Source organism: Saimiri boliviensis, chromosome 15 (assembly GCF_048565385.1).
Source record: "Saimiri boliviensis isolate mSaiBol1 chromosome 15, mSaiBol1.pri, whole genome shotgun sequence".
Classification (NCBI taxonomy): domain Eukaryota; kingdom Metazoa; phylum Chordata; class Mammalia; order Primates; family Cebidae; genus Saimiri; species Saimiri boliviensis.
In genome coordinates, this window is record NC_133463.1 from 87,009,687 (window position 1) to 87,028,983 (window position 19,297).

A 19,297-nucleotide genomic window follows, 5' to 3' on the forward strand; every position below is an offset into this window, starting at 1 on the left:
CCATTCATGTCCTGGCCAGCCAAATGGTGCCTTTTCTAACTCTCCAATCTGCAATGTTAAATGCGAAATCTCTGCTTAGTGGGCCCATGTAACTACATCCAGCCTGATTCAACTTTTCCATGATTATCCCACATCCTCAATATCCGTTCCCTCATATGTTCCCTGGATTTGTTTGCATAAATTGGAAAACTGTTCTTTTGGGTAGCATGCCACCTCATGAGTTGCAATTTGTCTCTCATCTTTTGGGGGCCTGCTGGGCATGAGTCTAGTTACAGGCCTACAAGCAAAGAGTACAGGATGAGTCCTGAGAATTGGCATTCTCTCCTGGCAATCTCAGGGAGGCCATTGCTGTTTACTCAGGCAAGAGTGTTAATCTCGGAGGTAAAAAGCTGGCTACCACTGGGTTGGGGGAGGATGTCATTTTCCCTGACAAATGAGGCTCATTTGGATTTTAGGAGCTCTGTCCCCAGCTTCAGGATATTCCCAGATGTCTCCATCCCAGTTTACAGGATCCCATTCTTTCCCAATCAATGGCTTCATTTTAACAGACACCCTGTGAGGCTTGAGTTCAACTCCTGTTGTAATTCAGCCATTTGCATGATGGTTGTCATTTTACGTCTTAGGAATTCCAGCCATGGCTACTGGAGAGATCAATTTGGGCCACACATAGATGTTCAATCACTTAGGCTGTTTAGAGCTGGAGCTGGGAAATGGAATTCCTGAGCTCATTGTTTGATCACTTTGTCCCATGTTAGGATCAACCCACATTCATATTCCTTGGTTTTCCACAAACGTTTGAAAATATATGCAGAGTCACCAAGTTTCTTGCCTCATAAGTGGTGAATTAGTAACAAATACTTTGTTCATCTCTGTGGTTCATGCCATGTGCTATCAATGTTCTATTACTATAGAGTCCTTAGCATTTTATGATCTTATTAGATAAGAGAGCCAACTTCTGATACTAAAGTAAACACAAATGTAAATGTTCCTCTCTACTCCTGGTACCTATGTGTATTAAGGATCTCTAAAGATAGAACCAGTAAGTTACAAAGATATATGAAAGGAGACTTAATCATAGGAGATCCTATATAGCTATGAAGATTAAAAAGTCCCATGACAGGCTGTCTATAAGCTGGAGGCCTTGGGAACCTGATGGTGAGGCTCAGTCAACATTGGGAAGCCTAAACACTCAGGGGCCGCTGGTGTAAGTTCTGGAGTCCAAAGGCTGAAGAGCCTAGAATTGACTTCCAAGGGCAGGAAAAACTAATTTCACTTCAGACCAGTTTGTCTTGTTCTGTTCAGGTGCTCAGCAGATGGAATGGTGCATGCCCACTTTGAGGGCAGTCACTCCTGCCCAGTCCACTAACTTGCACTTCAATATTCTCTGGAAATGTACTCGTAGATACCCTCAAAATCATGCCTTACCCATTCCCTAGGCATTCCTTAATCTAGTCAATCATTAACCAGCACAAGCCTGTATCGAGGGTAGTCCAGAATATCCCTCTATCAACACTCAGCTTCTGCTGGTTAATGGGTCTCAATGGAGGTCTGCATAATTATGCCAGCAGGGAAAGAGTCTTGAATATAGTATTTAAGAGTCTGGTGGCTGGAGGATGATTGAATTTTCTCTAATCTCTGCCTCTTCTCTGAAAACTAAACTGAAATGTTAGGAAATACAGCTAGTGCTCGATTTATGACCATGATTGGTTCTGACAGACCGGTGGTAACATGATAAGGTCATAAGTTGAGTAGGCTATGTGTACAGTACTGTGAAATGATATGAAAATCTTTAAGTCCTATTTTACAATTTTCTTCATTATATATTTTCTTTCTATGGCATTTGTATCATCTCTACACCATTTTGTTTTGACATTCATCAGGTTTAAGTAAAACACTGCATTACCAGTACAAATGGTTTAATATTTGCAAAACATACAAAATTACAAAATACACGTGCATACAAGTACAAAATACAGGTGTAAAAAATACCGTAGGAAACATTTTCCCAATTGCAAAACATATCAAAATATATAAACATGTACGAAACGTTTTATTGGCAGCTGGTGCTTGGCTGCAGATCGTTGACCTTGTCATCTGATGCAGCAGTTGGGGTTACCGGAGTTGTTTTTTCATAAACATGGTGAGCTTTGAATTGTATGTTTTTTCTTCATAAATTTCACGATACGGATGAAAGACATCGTGCGCCATCCATTCAATCCTTGCAAATCATTTGATGTTTGGGTTCATTGCTTCGAAATGTGTAAGAAGTTGATTCAGTAAAGATAAACCATCTGATAATCCCTTAGTGGTGAACTTTCTGGCTCCTCCTTTCTCTGCTTCTTTCTTCTTCTGCCATTCTTTCTTCCAGTTTGATTAGCTCTTCATTTGTAAGTTCATCAACATTGAAAATCTGTTCTGCTAGATATACCTCATCTGTAATCAATTCATCCAGACTATCAACAAACTTACGTGCTCCTTCCTCATCCACACTCGCTGCTTCTCCAGTCACTCAAACACTAAGCATTTGGAATCTTTTCTTGAATCTCTGGAACCAGCCAATGCTTGCTACAAATTCTTGACTGTAATCTTCTCCAGCACACTCCTTCAGAGTCCGAAATAGACTTCTCGCCTTCATCTGCATAGTAAAAAGACTTAATGGTGTCCTTTTTTGAATTTGATCTTCCATCCAAATACATAGCAATTTCTCCATTTCGTGCATGGGCCCGCTTCGTTGCTTTGTTATAACTGTTGATTGCATGGGTGCAGAACCTTTCACAGCTTCACGAATTCTTTCAAAATTGTTGACAGTCGAGTGTGATAACTTCGTATCACGTGATCATTCACTTTCACCCCTCGTACTGCTTAATTACCTTCATTTTCATATTGAGATCGATGACCTTTCTTTCCTTCTTGGCAGGCTGAGGCATAGATAAAGACAATTTCCTCTTGGTAGACATCTTGTGGGGGGGTTTGATGGAAAAATATCCAAAACGCAAAACACAAATCGCTGTACTGAGTCTGGGATAACAGTTGAAATGGTGCACGTGGAGATGGTAGTGCTGCTGGAAGCTGGTCCACACTGTCGTAAGCCCAGCCTGGGCAACGTTTCTGCTGCCAGATGCAGAGCAGTCGTGGCTAGCGATTGTGGTCGTAAAGTTGAATGGTTGTAAGTTGCATAGGTTGTAAGTTGATACCTGTAGAAATGTTGAAGAGCCTTGTGAATGTTGGCTGATTGATCTTTCAATAGGTCTCACGAGAGATGGACTTACTCTGTGGGATTACCGGTGAATGTATGGAATCTTTCCACCCAACATACCTACAGGAGTTGCTGAATTCCTTAAAATACTGGGTGCGAATTTTGTTCTACAGGCTCTAGGGTTAGTAGTGTGCACCGAGTGATGTTGCATACTGGCTCAACCTTCCATGTGCCTTTACTTTTTTCTTCGTACAGCGGGGCCTTTATATCTAAGCACAGGTGACTGGCATTCATGGTGATGTCATAAGCTATTGCTGTTAGCTTTTTACACTTCCAAAATCTAGAACTTGCTTGGTGGAGGATCCCATGAACTTTTGCTCCTGGCCTCATTTTCGGAAGCTATTATATACACTTAAAGCTTTTTATGAGTCCTGATTTTGTTGTATGATTGAAGAATCCATTTGTCTTCCCCTCATTTCTATTTTAGCCATGACATAAAAGTGATGGGACAAGACAGTAATCAAAGTCTTCCTGATGTGGAAAGCTTTGACTGAGACAGTTGGTGTTGATTTGATGGGGATGATTTTTTAGTTTAAGGTCCACCGGAGTGGCTGTGAATGGAGCTCAGGTGTCTGAGGACTATAAAATCCTAGCTGGTAACAGGTACTCCCCCTTCTACGATAGTCTCATGACCAGTTGTTTCCCCAAGTGGCCTGGAGGCAGCCCAGCCTGTCCTTCATGCTGCCTTGTGTTTGTTTCCTAGGATCTTAGTGGTAGACGGAGGTATGACATAGGTGGGAACAAATTCTGCTCTTTCCAAAACACAGCCCTACATTCAGGAGGGAAACGTTTCTATATAGAAACACATAGAGATGTCTTTAATTGGTCCTATGGGGCAAGATTCGCATATGTAGAGATGGGAAGACTCAGGAAACCTGGTTTATTTCCAAAATCCTCAGGAGGGGGAGGCAGACACTTCCAAAAGACTGTCATAGGCCAAACTTCTTGTTGCAGGGGATTCTTGAAACTTTATTCCCTAGAGATGTTTACCCAACAAAGGACTTGCAAAAATGCTGAAATCCCAGTGGATACTTGGGTGTATTTACATCAAAATAAAACTAGTATTAATGCAGACAAATTGAATGTCTCTTGTAACATTAGCAGTGGAAGGTTAAAACTTGTACTTTCCTTTCTGGTCTCAGCCAGGTTTTCATGGTCGGGTCTGCAGGTTCAGGATTACTTAGGGCCAGGCTTATCAGCTGAGAGATGCTGCTTTGTGATGGGAAGAATGAGGTCAGAGGCTCTGTCATGTCTACAGAGGCACAAGGATTAAGGAACTACAATTTAGGAGTCCCATTTAGGAAGGAATGGGGTAGGGTGTCACATCTACTTAGATCAAAATCTAAACCAACTGCTCTATTGAGCTTGGAGATAGGAAAGGCAGCACTTGGTAACCATTGCTGAAATAAAACATAGGTCAACAAAACTTTATGAAGATGGACAGTGTGACACCACATTGTCCAGGATGGGTCAGTGCATATTTGAGCCTTTAACACAAGTTTGTTCCATGTGAGACTTAGAAATCCTTGTCACGTCTGGGCTAACCCAGGCCTGCCTGAGAAACTTGGAGTCTATCTTCTCGGGCTCCTGTGGCTATTGGCAGAGTTAAGATGCATCTGAAGCACAATTACAGCCTCATTGTGGAACAGCCTTGGAGTGGTATTTTGACATTGTCTCCAAATCACCTTGGGTACTATGAACGTTTCAACACTGATCCTAAAACTTCAGAAGATCATGTTTAGGCCAAAGGGATTCCTGAATTCATGGTCCAAGTAATGTTTCATATTCAGATAAACTGAAGCCCAACAGCGGGGAAGTGCCTTGCCAGGCTCTCCTGTTGCATACTTACCTGTGCAGAGTCCAATGTGAGGGTCAGGATTGCTGGGGTAAGAGCATAACCGGGTGTCTGATTACCCCTCTTGTAATTCACTGGTTAAGTGGCCTAGAACAAACTTCCTAAACCTTCTGAATCGATTATACATCACTGGTAAAAATACCTTCATGAAACCAAGAACCAAAAAATGTAATTCATGTGGAATGTTTAATGTCTGGCACAAAATAAGTTTCAATAACTGATAACTGTCTACTATTCAACACAATTCCTTTCACCATTCACCATACTATCCTTTGCCAAAAATTTGCATGAATGATCATAAGTTATTCTTCAAAAAAAAATACACCCTCGTGTTTTATAGAAAGCTGCTAATCATCCTAAATCTCATCCTGTCTTTGGATTTCTATGAGCTAATGTGAATGTTTATGGAAGACCATCTGTCACAGGCTGTCAGGTACCCTATATATTCAACTTCATATGCTCTAATACTCATCAGTTCATCTGGATCAAAAACACTTCCTTAGGTGAGGATAAGATTCACAGGAGTTACATAAAAATTCCTTAGTAACATGAGTCAAAATTGGAAAGTTTGACACCTTGGAGTTTTGCCCCACCCTTTCATGCTAGGTATATAAAAAGCAATGCTACCAAACCATCATGCCCAGGGTGAATGAGATCTTGTCAGGATGTGAGTGTTTGGCTTCAATGTTCTCAGGGTGTCTTGATCAAACTATCTTCAAAAGCTGAAACTGAAAATACAAAAATCACCCTGTTTAAAGGAGTAATCTGGAACACCTCAATTAGTTTCTTCTGAGTCATAAAAATTGACTTCCTTGAAGCTTTGTATAACTAGCTGAATGGGGTTTAGTGGGAGTGAGTTTTAGAGAATGTTTGAAAACCTGGGGCTTGAAAGGCAAGAGAACTGTCTCATCTTGGTCTATTTGGGAAAATTAAACTGGATTGTGTTAAGAAATGGGCAAGTTGAAGGGCTAGAAGAGTTGACTGAGGTGTGATTTTTTTCCTGCATGAAAATCTGGAATCTTCATTGAAGTATGGAGTCACCAGTTCCTTAAACTTGGTACAAAATTTGTTCTACAGGCTCAGTGGGTACAAAGCAATGTGCATGGTCTAGGTCACATGTTATCTAAAGCCTATCCCTGTGTGCTGCTCCTTCTGTGCTCAGATTCAGAGCAGCAGACACTCTGTGGCCAATTACAAGTGACTGGCTCTAATGGTGAGATCTTAAACTGTGGCTCTTGATTTTCTCGGCTTCATAAATAATATCTAGGAGTTACTTGTGGAAGTCCATGAGCTTTTTCCCGGTTTCCTTTTCAAAAGCGATTATGTATACCGGCCAAATTCAGGCATTTCTTCTGTGGTAGAGTTCACGGCCAATTGTAGTTCTCAAGTGGGCCAGAAAAAACATCCAGGTCTATCCAGACCAAACCACCTCAGGTTTGTTCCTTGGTATTTTGGTGCTAGGCACACAGATTGGAGAAGACAAGGCCAGAAACAGGTCTGTGGCTCAAAAGGAGCCATCTCTATAGACAGGAAAGTGTTTCAATCACATTTCAGACAGGCTGCCAATGTGGGTCTGTGGAATCTGGTTTTTAATGAGAACTAAGACACTCAAAGGAGGAACAAGTGCTCCTAAAGGAGACTGTCTCGTTGACTTGGCTACAGAGGAGGAAGGATTTTGACAAATCTTCATGAACCAAACTGAAAAAGTGCTTGTAAAAACTTATCAAACCAAGGGTCTAGTATGTTTAAGACAAAATATAACTTATGGAGAAGACTTGGATGTCTGTCTACAATGTATCCAAATAGCAGTGGCAAAACTAGCAGTGAAAGGTGGTTGAGCCTTGGACTTCCCATTCAGAACTCACCCAGAGGTTTGCAGGCTTGGGATTTCCTGGGGTTAGTGCTCTCCTTTGCTCAGATATGCTTCTTTGTAATAGGAAGAATGAAGTCAGATGATCAGTGCACTGGGACCAAGAGGTAGTTGAAGATAACTTAGAGGTATTCAGAAAGGGATGAATGAATGACACTTGGCTGGGACAAAATGTGCACCAGCAGCTCTATTGGGCATATGAGGTGGGAGGGGCAGCACTTGGTATTCTTTGAAATGAAATACACCAGGTCAATAAGACGTCAATATGTGAGAGAAGAGACAAAGTGACATACTTTCATCTAGGATAGGTCAGTGCAAGTGGCCAGCTAAGTTTCTTCTGTGTAAGAGCTTGATAAGTTCCTACTCTCCGGCAGTGTTGATCCCAGGTCTACGTATGAGAAAACGGCTTGTTCTGTCTTTTCATAGCTTCTATGGCTGGTTTTTACCAAACCAGAGGTAAGGGAAATGGGGACTATGTTAAACGTATTCCACATGAACAGCCCCTAATGTGTGGCCCTCTAACTTAATGGAGTGGGGAGTGATGCATTGACAGGCTACAGTATAAAAAGATTAGTGAGCCCTAACAGTACAAAACTGCTTCTGGGCACATAGAGCTGCACACTGAGCTGTTTCTAGGTGACCCACATGCATTTAACTCTTCTGAGTGAAATTGTACTTCACCTGTGTGGGTGAGGCCAAAGGAAGCTATGTACAGTGTGCATCCCCCGAAGAGTTGAATGCAATGCAGATGATACAGTTCCTGTCTTAGATCCTTTTATACAACCCAGTAAACATAATACTTGGAATACACACTTGGCATTAATCAAGTTTCCGCCTGGCCCTATCCCCACAGTTGAACGTGTGTGCAATGCTCATCTCAGCATGGAGGTGGTGGCAGGAGTTATCCCCAGTGCCTGTGTCTGAGCTGCTGGCCTCTCAAACTGACTCTTTCCTGTGACCTAAATGCAGAGGCTGGGACTGGGTTGGCAACATCTTCCAGAAACCTAGGAGTAGGAGAGGCTTGCTTTTAGCTGCTCTACCTAGGCTCATATTCCTGAAGCCGGAGCAGCACCTGTTTGTACAATAGCTTCAGAAACCAAGTATGGGGCTCTCACAAGATGTGGTTATTAGGTGGTTGTGGGAGTCTTCCATGTTCTTATCAGCTCTTATGGATCTTAGTGATCCCAGGTTTTCAAATGACATTGTCTGTCTTCAAATATGCTACTTACAGAAGGCAGCAGAGTGTAGCGCTTCTTTGAATCGTATGTTAAATACGCTACATAGGCTCTTCCTTGCTCTTGATGGATGTCTTGAAGTTGACCTGGATGAAGCCTACCCACACTTGAAAGTATGTAGATGAAGACAAGGCACAGGAATTAGAACCATTAGAGACAAAAATACTAGATCAGAGTTTGTATGGGGGAAGTTGTATCACTTAAGGTTCTCCTGAAAAGACAATTATTGCCATGATGCAGAGGACATCTGCTCAGCAGAGGCACCATTTGACAGCTCTCATACAGAGTGTAATTATTAATGAAGGCAAGGATCTGGATACTCTAATGTTGCCAACGGCATTGCGTTGTGGCTTAATGTGGCAGGCTAGGTATTAGGTGGGTGCAAAAGTAACTGGTTCTTACCATTGCTCTTAATGGCAAAACTCAATGTTACTTTTGTGCCAATCTAACAGTAAGAGCTTTTGAATCGGGAGCCTGGGAAGCATGTCTGTCTGCTCTTGAACCGTGGTCTCGTCACATAACTTGTTTCCAGTAGGCAGCTGCATGGATAGGGGGCTGAGGCAAGGGAGGCTGCTAAGCAGCCCCATACAGTAATTCATCCCAATCCAGGAGCTAATAAGATAGTCCTCCAGCCTGCAGATCGATAATCTCTGCCTTTTGAGAATGAAGCTTATAAACCAGTGGTGTGCAGAATTCTTACCTTGTTCTGCACCTAGTAACGGGATTGTCTGGTTATTAATCAGAGCCAAAATATCACTGGCAATGGGACACTCGATTGATACAGTAAACTGGCATCTTCTAACTAGCAAGTCTGTTAATTTTGATTCACTTCTAACTTGTTCTGTGTGCTTAAAATGTACACTCTATACTCTGGGTGTTTTTTTTTTTTATGTTTTACAGTTGTCTTCAAGTACGGAAAACTTTAAATATTTCATTTCTCCCTTTTCAGGTAATCTATACATCTAGTTGGCTACTTAGAATTTGTGTACAATTCCCTGTCTCATGTATACTTCAAACTGTCATTTTAGACATATTCAATTTATGTACTTGTATAATTGCTATTCATCCACTGTTTTCATACTGCATATTACGATGTCCTCTCCAAAATTTAACTTTTTGTCACATTTCCTATTGGACATCTGGGACATAGTGACAACTCTCTGAACATACAAGAATTGTATAGCCATATAACTTTTCAGCATAGAGAAGAGTTACAGCAACCAATACATAACTGTCTGCATCTTGGCGTAGGTTGATTGATTTTTGTTCTTTCACCTTGTATATGGAGGACTTGTCCTAATACATTTGGGGAAGATTCTCCTGTTTAAATGACTGATACAGTGCTAGAAGAGCCAAGTATGTATTTTTTTAATCTTGGGGGCATCCATCATGGTCTAGAGCAGACGTTCCCAAACTGCGGCCCCCTGAGGCCATTTATCCAGCCCCCTGCTGCACTTCAGGAAGGGGCACCTCTTTCATTGGTGGTCAGTGAGAGGAGCACAGTATGTGGTGGCCCTCCAATGGTCTGAGGGACAGTGAACTTGGCCACCTGTGTAAAAAGTTTGGGGACACCTGGTCTAGAGCCTAAGTTCCCAATAAGCAATTCACCAGTACTGGCCTCTTATAATCTGATCCAGATTCAAAGACAATCCAGAGAAGCAAAGATACTTTTTCCCTCCCCTCCCCAGCCTTGTGTTGAAACTGCACCCTAATATGTAAATGTCCACTTAAATGGTATGCAGTGAAACTCAAGTCTGAGCCGCTCATCCGTACTTACTACGTGGCTATTGGTCCTGTCTGACTTCTATTCCCTCCCTCAACCACAAGGAACGTTACCTATAAGCTCATGTTTCTCAAATACAGTACCAACTTTCTTCCACCCAGGCCTTGCCAGTGGGAAAAGCTGGCAGGAGACCGCGGAGGGGAAGGGTCCAAGGTGCCTCATGTCATCACTACCTCAGACCTCATTTTGAGTCTGCTCCATGGGTCTAGCTTCAGATAGAACTATAGCGTCAGTTTCCAATGGAAGACTCTACCCTTGAGCTCCAAAAATACCAGCTAATTGTCCTTTTAGTCTGGGAGTGGTCACAAGTTAGTCCAGTTTTGGAGGGTAGATGCTGTGTTCTGCATCCCTATGACTTCTTGGCCTATAGTGCTGTAGTTACTCCATCTCTTCAATCGGGACTGGGGAAGGGAGCATTCAACTGCTTTCTTGATCATGAGAAACTCATTTGGAATTCCACACAGATGATCCATGTGGCCAGGCTACCATCTGTAAGATGGAGAATCAAAGTGATTTCTAGTCTATTTTTCTGTAAGATTATGGAATATGTTGAATATTGATGAAACTAGAGCAAAATTTTTTGTAGAGACTCAGTGTTGGCCCTACAACCTCTCATTAGAAAACTTAAGGTTCTAAGCTTGTTTCTCCCCAGACAACACTGGAGAACTTCATAATACTTGGAAGGCTGTAGGTGACACTTAGGGGCCATAAACACATTGTGGCCTGAGAGATAGCTTGCCTATCGAATGAAAGGCCCAATGCAGGCTGAGATCAGATCATGTTTTAGATTCTTACTGATGATGAAAGAGGTTTTGAAGGCCAGGCCATGTCACTTCCCAATGTGAATTCCAAGCCTAGTGTTTATCACTAATGGAAAACAGACTGAGCTCCCCACTGACCCCTTGAGCCCGACTTTATTAGGACAGTCTATGAAAGGCAGCAAATGCAAACGGGATGGAAAAAGGCTTTAAACTCAAAGGGGGAAATGTTAGAGTCTTGTGTCCATTCCTTAACAGATAAGCCTGACTCGGAATACTGTTAAATCACAGTACACTCCCTGTCGGTCCACCTAGGATGTTGTGTTCAATGAAATGGTGTAGGCCACTGTCCTGGTCTCTTACCACTGTTACTGGGCTGATAGCTGGTTGTCATTAGTTTCCTCAACCAGGGAACTATTGAGTTGTGGGGTCTAGATTCAGGAATCCAGGTTACTGTTAATGACTCCCCTGCCCCACCAGCAAAGCTACAGGCAAATCTCAGCATAGAAAGTAGTGTATACATTTCTTTAATGGGAACTGATAAATTTATTAAATTGCAGAATACAAAAACATCCAAATATCACTAGAATTTCTGTACACTATCTCAATGAATTTAAAAACAATTTCATCTACAATAACTACAATAACTACAAAATTTAACCAAAAAATTGAAACACCTTACATTATATGCTAAAGAACCTAAAAGTAAGAAATTAAGGTAATACATGAAAGAGGTTATTCATGAATTGGCATTAATATTAAATATTAGTATTAGACAAAATGATCTGCAAATATAACACAGCCTCAATGAACATACCTGTGACAATTTTTAAAAATTTATATGGTACTGCAAAAGACCCTGAATAGCTAAAGCAATAAAGCAAAATGGATAGCACCCTGACTTTGAAATACACTATAAAGCTATAGTAACAAGCAGTATGGTACTTGAATAAAAACAGGCACAGACCAGAGCAGAAAAACACCAGAAATACATCCATGCACTTAGAGCTAACTGATTTTAAATAAAGGCGACTATTTCTTAGGACAGTATCTTCAATAAATGGTGTTGAGAAAATGTTACAGCCACATGAAGAGTAATGAAATGAGTCCATCTCACCTCATATATAAAAACTCGTTATTTTCTGAGATGGAGTCTGACCTGTCACCCAAGCTGGAGTGAAGTAGCATGATCTCAGTTCACTGTAATCACATTCTTAACACTTGCAGGGTTTCTCTCCAGTATGAATTATCTTATGTGTAGTAAGGTGTGAGGACTGGTTAAAGGCTTTGCCAGGTTCTTCACATTTGTAAGTTTTTCTCCAGTATGAATTACTAAACATAAGGTAAGATTTGAGGACTGGTTAAAAGCTTACATTTTTTACATTTATAGGGTTTCTCTTTATATCTTACTACATGTAAGAGTATATGGTAAAGATTATTTAAATCCTTGCCACAGTCTTTACAATTTTAGGATTTCTCTCCAGTATAAATTATCATATGTCAAGTAAAGTGTGAGAACCACCTAAAGGCTTTACCACATTCTTTATATTTGTAGGTTTTTTTTCTCCAGAATGAATGACGTGTCGTGAGGGTTGAGGACCGGTTATAAGCTTTGCCGCATTCTTCACTATTTGTAGGGTTTCTCTCAAGTATAAATTCTTTCCTGTGTAGTAAGAGTTGAGGACTGGTTGAAAGCTTTGCCACATTCTTCATTTGCAGGATTTCTTTCCAGTACGAATTCTTACATGTAGTAAGGTGTGAGAACTGGATAAGGACTTTACTCATTGTTCACATTTGTAAAAATTTTTCTAAGGTATGAATTAAGTGTAGTAAGAGTTGAGGATTGGTTAAAAGCTTTACCACACTTCTAAGAATTGTAGGGTTCTTCTCCAGTACTATGTGTAGTAAAATGTGAAAAACAGTTAAACACTTTGCAACATTCTTGACATTTGTTGAGTTTTTTCAGTATGATTTATTTCATGTGTAGTACAGTTTGAGGACTCAAAGCCTTTGCCACATTCTTCACATTTGTAGGATTTCTCTCCAATATGAATTCCTTTATTACACTTTAAGTTCTGGGGTACACATGCAGAATGTGCATGTTACATGGATATACACGTGTCGTGGTGGTTTGCTGCATCCATCACCCCGTCATCTACATTGTTTCTCCTAATGCTATCCTTTCCCTATGCCTACCCGCTGCTATCCCTCCCCAGCACCCCCACCTCCCGATAAGCCCTGGTGTATGACATTCCCCTCCCTGTGTCCATGTGTTCTCATTGTTAAACACCCACTTATGAGTGAGAACATGCAGTGTTTAATTTTTTGTCTTGTGTCAGTTTGCTGAAAATGATGGTTTCCAGCTTTATCCATGCAAAGGACATGAACTCATCCCTTTGCTATTTTGAAGTGCCACAGTAAACACATCTGTGCATGTGTCTTTATAATAGAATGATTTATAATCCTCTGGGTATATATGTAGTGATGGGATTGCTGGGTCAAATAGTATTTCTGGTTCTAGATCATTGAGGACTCTCCACACCGTCTTCCACAATGGTTGAACTGATTTACACTCCCACCAATGGTATAAGTGTTCCTATTTCTCCACATCCTCTCCAGCATCTGTTGTCTCCTGTTTTTTTTTTTGTTTTTTTAATGATCACTAGTTAGCTCCTGCTGCATTGATCCCTTCACCATTATGTAATGCCCTTCTTTGTCTCTTTTGATCTTTGTTGGTTTAAAGTCTTATCAGAGACTAGGATTGCAACTTTTTTTTTTTCCTTGCTCTGTTTGCTTGGTAAATCTTCCTGCATCCCTTTATTTTGAGCTTGTGTCTTTTCACATGAGATGGGTCTTGACTCGATCCAATTGGCCAGCTGTATTTTGGGGCATTTAGCCCATTTACATTTAAGGTTAAATGTGACTTTGATCCTGCCACTTTGATGCTAGCTGGTTTTTCCAGTTAGTTGAGGCAGCTTCTTCAGTGTTGATGGTCTTTACAATTTGGTATGTTTTTGCGGTAGCTGGTACTGGTTTCTTTCCATGTTCAGTGCCTCCTTCAGGAGTTCTTGTAAGGCAGACCTGGTGTTGATCAAATCTGAGCAGTTGCGTGTCTGTAAAAGATTTTATTTCTCCTTTACTTATGAAGCTTAGTTTTGCTGGATATGAAATTCTGGGTTGAAAATTTTAAGGATGTTGAGTATTGGACCCCACTCTCTTCTGGCTTGTAGGGTTTCTACTGAGATCAGCTGGGAGGCTGATGGGTTTCCCTTTGTGGGTGACCCAACCTTTCTCTCTGCCCTTAGCATTTTTTCCCTTCATTTCAACTCTGGTGAATTGGATGGTTATGCGTCTTTGGGTTGCTCTTCTTGAATATCTTTGTGGTATTCTCTGTATTTTTTGAATTTGAATGTTGGCCTGCCTTGCTAAGTTGGGGAAGTTCTCCTGGATGATATCCTAAAGTCTTTTCCAACTTGGTTTCGTTCTCCCCATCACTTTCAGGTGCACCGATGAAATGGATTTGGTATTTTCACATAATCCCCTATTTCTTGGAGGCTTTGTCCATTTCTTTTCACTTTTTTAAAAATCTTGCCTTCTCACTTTATTTCATTGAGTTGACCTTCAATCTGATCCTTTCTTCCACTTGATTCAGCTATTGAAACTTGTGTATGTTTCACAAAGTTCTTGTGCTGGGTTTTTCCATTCCATCAAGTTGGTTCTCTATGCTGGCTATTATGGTTAGCATTTCCTCTAACCTCTTTTCAATCTTAGCTTCCTTGCATTGGGTTAGAACGTGTTCCTTTAGCTCACAGAAGTTTGTTATTACACCTTCTGAGGCTTCCTTCTGTTAATTCATCAAACTCATTCTCCAGTTTTCACTGCTGGTAAGGAGTTGTGGCCGCTTGGAGAAGAGGCATTCTGGTTTTTGTCAATTGCAGCCTTTTTTCACTGATTTCTTCCCATCTTTGTGGATTTATCTACCCTTGGTCTTTGAAGCTGGTGACCTTTGGATGGGCTGAGTGGTCCTTCCTGTTGAAACTATTTCCATTTGTTTGCCTCCTACAGGTCCATCTGTTGCAGGTCTGCTGGAGTTTGCTGGTGGCTCACTCCAGACCCTGCTTGCCTGGGAATCACCAGTAGGGGCTGCAGAAGAGCAAAGATTGCTGCTTGCTCCTTCCTCTGGTGGCTTCATCCCAGAAGGGTATCCGCCAGATGCCAACCACAGCTCTCCTGTATGAGGTGTCTCCCAGTCAGGATACATTGGGGGTCAGGAGGCCACTTCAGGAGGCAGCCTGTCCCTAACAGAGCTCAAGCACTGTGCTGGGAGATCCTTGCTCCTTTCAGAGCTGCTGGGCAGGGACATTCAAGTCTGCTGAAGCTGAACCCACAATAGCCCCTTTTCCCTGGTGCTCAGTCCCAGGAAGGTGGGGTCTTTATTAGTGTCTGATGGGCTGCTGCCTCTTCTCAGTGATACCTTGCTCTGCAAGAAGGGAGTCTAGTGACAGTCTGCCTGCCGAGGCCTTGCTGAGCTGCCATGGGCTCAGCCTAGTTGCTGTGTAAACTTCCCTGTGACTTTGTTTACACAGACAAGGTTAAAAGTGCTTGCCCAAGCCTCAGCAATGGCAGTTGCTCCTCCCCGCACCAAGCTCGAACTTCCCCGGTCTAACTCGGATTGCTATGCTGGCTGCAAGAATTTCAAGCCAGTGGATCTTAGCTTGCTGGTCTTCATGGGGAAGTGACCCGCTGAACCAGATCACTTGGTTCCCTGGCTTCAGCTTCCCTTTTCAGGGGAATGAGAGCAGTTCTGTCTTGCTGGAGTTGCAGGTGCCACTGGTGTGAGAGGGAAAACAAAAACTGGTGCTAAAACAGCCACCCAGTGTGCTGGAAACCTGGGCACTGGTGTTGTAGGCACTGGAGGGAATCTCCTGGTCTGTGGGTTGCGAAGACTGGGAAAAGTGCAATATCTGAGCCAGAGTGACGGGACAAGTCTTTAATGGCTGCCCTTGGCTAGGAAAGGGAGTTCTCTGGCCCCTTGCGCTTCCCAGGTGAGGCGATGTCCCACTGTGCTTCAGCTCACCTTCCTTGTGCTGCAGCTACTGTCTAACCAGTCCCAGTGAGATGAACCTGGTACCTCAGTTGCAAACGCGGAGATCACTCACCTTCTGTATCACTTGTGCTGAGAACTGCACACTGGAGCTGTTCCTATTGAGCCATCTTTGTGCAAGTCTTCCAGTGTGAATTACTACGTGAAAACATGCAAAATAACTTTCAACATTGTTTACATGTGAATGGTTTCTTTCCAGTATGTCTGATCTTGTCTGCTTAAATTTGAAAATGTATGGAAAAACTTTCACATACTTTTCACCTTCAGGTATTTTGCTACGGGTAGTTGTCAAACTGGTTATGTCTATTGTAACTTTTTTTGTGCATCTTAAATTTATCCACGCTTCTACAGCCTTTCCTTAAAAGGAAATTGTCATGTCCACATTTTATCTTAATATTACTTGTCAATCTCCTATGCCTTACTCTGGCCAAAGGTCTTGAAGTATGAGAACATGCAACTGAGTTCAGCTCCCATGTCGTGTGTCTTCACATTGCAAGCCTCTTTCTTGCTCCAGACAGGTGAATCAGGTCTGGCTTTAAGACGGCAATACCCAAGAAGACCAGGTTTCTATAATGACATGTTTTTATGTAAATCCCACTGTTCAGTTTCTAGACATTGCCATCCTTCCAGAGGGAACTTGATGGCCACATCCCGAAATGTCAATGCTCCCATTTCCAGGTTTTCCGAAGTCTTAAATGTAGATCTCCCAATACCTGCAGGTCTTGGAGTCTTAGATGTGCATCTCCTCATACCTGCAGGTCACGTGGCCATAGAGGCTGGGCCTCCAGGAGCAGAGGACACGAAGCAGGGAAGATGAGACCCAGAGCTCTGGCTGCAGTGAGACAAAGCCAGCACATGCATTTCTTGTAGGTACAGGACTAGCAAGTGTTAAGATTTAAAGGAACAAGTACAAAGATGAAGCTCATCTTTCAACTTGGTTTTAATTAGAAATTACCTTTCTCATACAAACTAAACATTGAAAACACTCATAGCTCATGAAGCAGCACGGATGAGAAGCTATCTTGTACAATGGGACCTGGCCTTCATGAATCAAGGACCAGAGACCATTTCCTTTATATAGTTCATCCATATACAGGGTCTTGGAACCTTCAGTAGCCTCCTATTTGGTAGGGGAAGGGGTTTGAGGATGAAGCCTCTCTGCAAGCTGGTTGTGAAAAGGAATGGGCCGGGGCCTCTAGGGACACATTCCTGCTGAGGAGCACCAGGCAAGATCAATCAATGACTTGGCACTGTCCTGGACTTCCCACTTTACCCTTGTTCACTTGAAGGTAGACTTCATAGATACAAGGTGGCTACTGGTGACCAGGGAACAGGAAAGCATAGGTATAAAGAGCCTGGTATGCCAAACCCAGAGCAATGTGGCTTTGAGGCTGGGCAGTGAATAGTTCCTTCTAACACCAATTATTAATTTTACAAAGTGTAAGAAGTGATGACACTTGACAGGAAAAGTAAAAATGTGTGAGTATATCAGATCAGAACAGTACTGCTGTATATTTCAATATGTACAGGGAATAAAGCCCTGTCCGCTATTGAAATATGAAACATGTCCTCCCGGGGGGTTCCCTGCCCCCCATTCCTTTTGCAGTCTAGCTAGAAAATTTACCCAACTAATCAAATCTAACAACTCTAGGTATTCCCCTGGCTGATAATGGCAGATCCAGCACCGGCTGAACCAAATACCTTTTCTTGTGGGTATCCATCCGCTGGCCAAAGTCAGAACCTAGCAGGCAGTTCTGTAATCCTGGAAGTTTCTAATGTTACCAAATGGCTTTTCTGCAAAAATAATCTTATAATTCAACAGGTACTTCACGTGTTAGACATGGAGACATGTCACTAGGATTTAGGGCTGGCCTTAAGCACAGAACTGAGGACTTAAACTGGATGTAGCTTGGAACTACCACAAAGCTGAATGTTGTTCTGGGGGAGTCTCCATAACCACTGCTTGGTTGTCTTTGAACTAACTTTCCTCTGCCTGAATTTTGACTGCTACTGTTACCTTATTAGTGGATTGGTGGGCCTGCAGACTGTCCCCAGCTGCTCAGCTGTGAAGCTGTTCTGCTTCAGTCAGCAAGCTGAAGCAGGTGCCTGAGCATGGCTCCTTAAAATTGATGCCTGATGGGGCTAAGTTACCCATGAGGAGAACAAGTATCCCCCAGAATGCCATTACTTAGGCCAAATGGCCACTATATACCTTCCACTGATGACTATGAACAAAACGGCCACTGCAGGAGATGGATTCTCTCACTGAACAGGCCTTGCTGTGGAGACATGACCGAAAATGCTTTTGCTTCCTTGGACACCCCAATCTTTGGGACCATCTCAGTGGAGACTGAAATATCACTGTCACTTGTCTCCTTTTGGAAACGTAGAATGATTTTTGCAAGGAAGCTTTACGGTATGTTGTCAACTTGAAAACAAGAGCCAACTGATCTGGGGATAGCACCTAGCTCTTGATCTACCTGGGGATAAGTACAGGGTGACCTGTGGCTGTAGACATTGGGTGGTAATACCAAAATCAAGAAATGTACAATTTGACCTTAAACAGCATTTCTTTAAATTGTATATCCATTACAATGCATGCAGGGAGATCTCAAGGCAAAAGTAGCAACCTAGGAATAAGTAGCCTCTGATCCTAGGAGGTCTGGTTCTGAGAGAAACAATTTCTATAGCAAGTCTCTTTTCATTCTAGAAATAGCAGGTGATGCTTTCTTAGGCTGTGAGGGTCCTACTTCCCTTGTTCTCATGGGAGTCTCATGTATGAATTGGACTCTAGAAGCCTTGTAGACGTCAGGTCTCTTCATCCTGGAGCATGACCTTCAGTGCCATCATGCTTTTTTCCCTTGAACTTCCTGTCAATTGTTTGGTGGGGGGGGGGGGGTGTCTAAGCGTGGGACCAGAACTATGGGAGAGATGGAGGGGTTACAGGAGGGCCTCTGTTACAAATGGAAGCCTGATTCTGACTTCGATATCGCATAAGCCTGGATGCTATGGAGGGTTAAATCTTTGCCCTTAATGAGTGAATTCCTGTGCTTTAGGATCTAAATATTGTCTCCAAATTTCTCAGGATGGTTTGACTGAAACACTTCAAAATCTTGGAAACAAGTCATTTTGTTGGGAGGAATGTTCCTAGGACTCCCCATCGCCACTCAACTTACATTGGGTCATAAAGATTCCCATAGCTTTTAGTGGTAACAGAAGTGATCTTGGGTAGGAAAATGTTTAAAGGGCTGGAAGCTATAAAGCCAGAGAATTTTCTTATTCTGTCATTTTTTTCTGGGAAACAACTGAATTTGGATGGGAAATGGGCATGTTGGAGAGACATGGGTCCAATCAGAGGATGAATCAGCTGAGTTGAGATTAAAATTTCCCTTGTGCTGGATTTCCATCAAATCTAGTCTCCCTAAGTATTGTAACT

At 42.3% G+C, this 19,297-nt stretch overlaps 1 pseudogene; it reads right to left on the reverse strand.

Moving 5' to 3' along the window:
* Nucleotides 1-19,297, reverse strand: part of LOC101040970 (pre-B-cell leukemia transcription factor 1-like) — a 96,174-nt pseudogene that overhangs the window by 13,889 nt on the left and 62,988 nt on the right.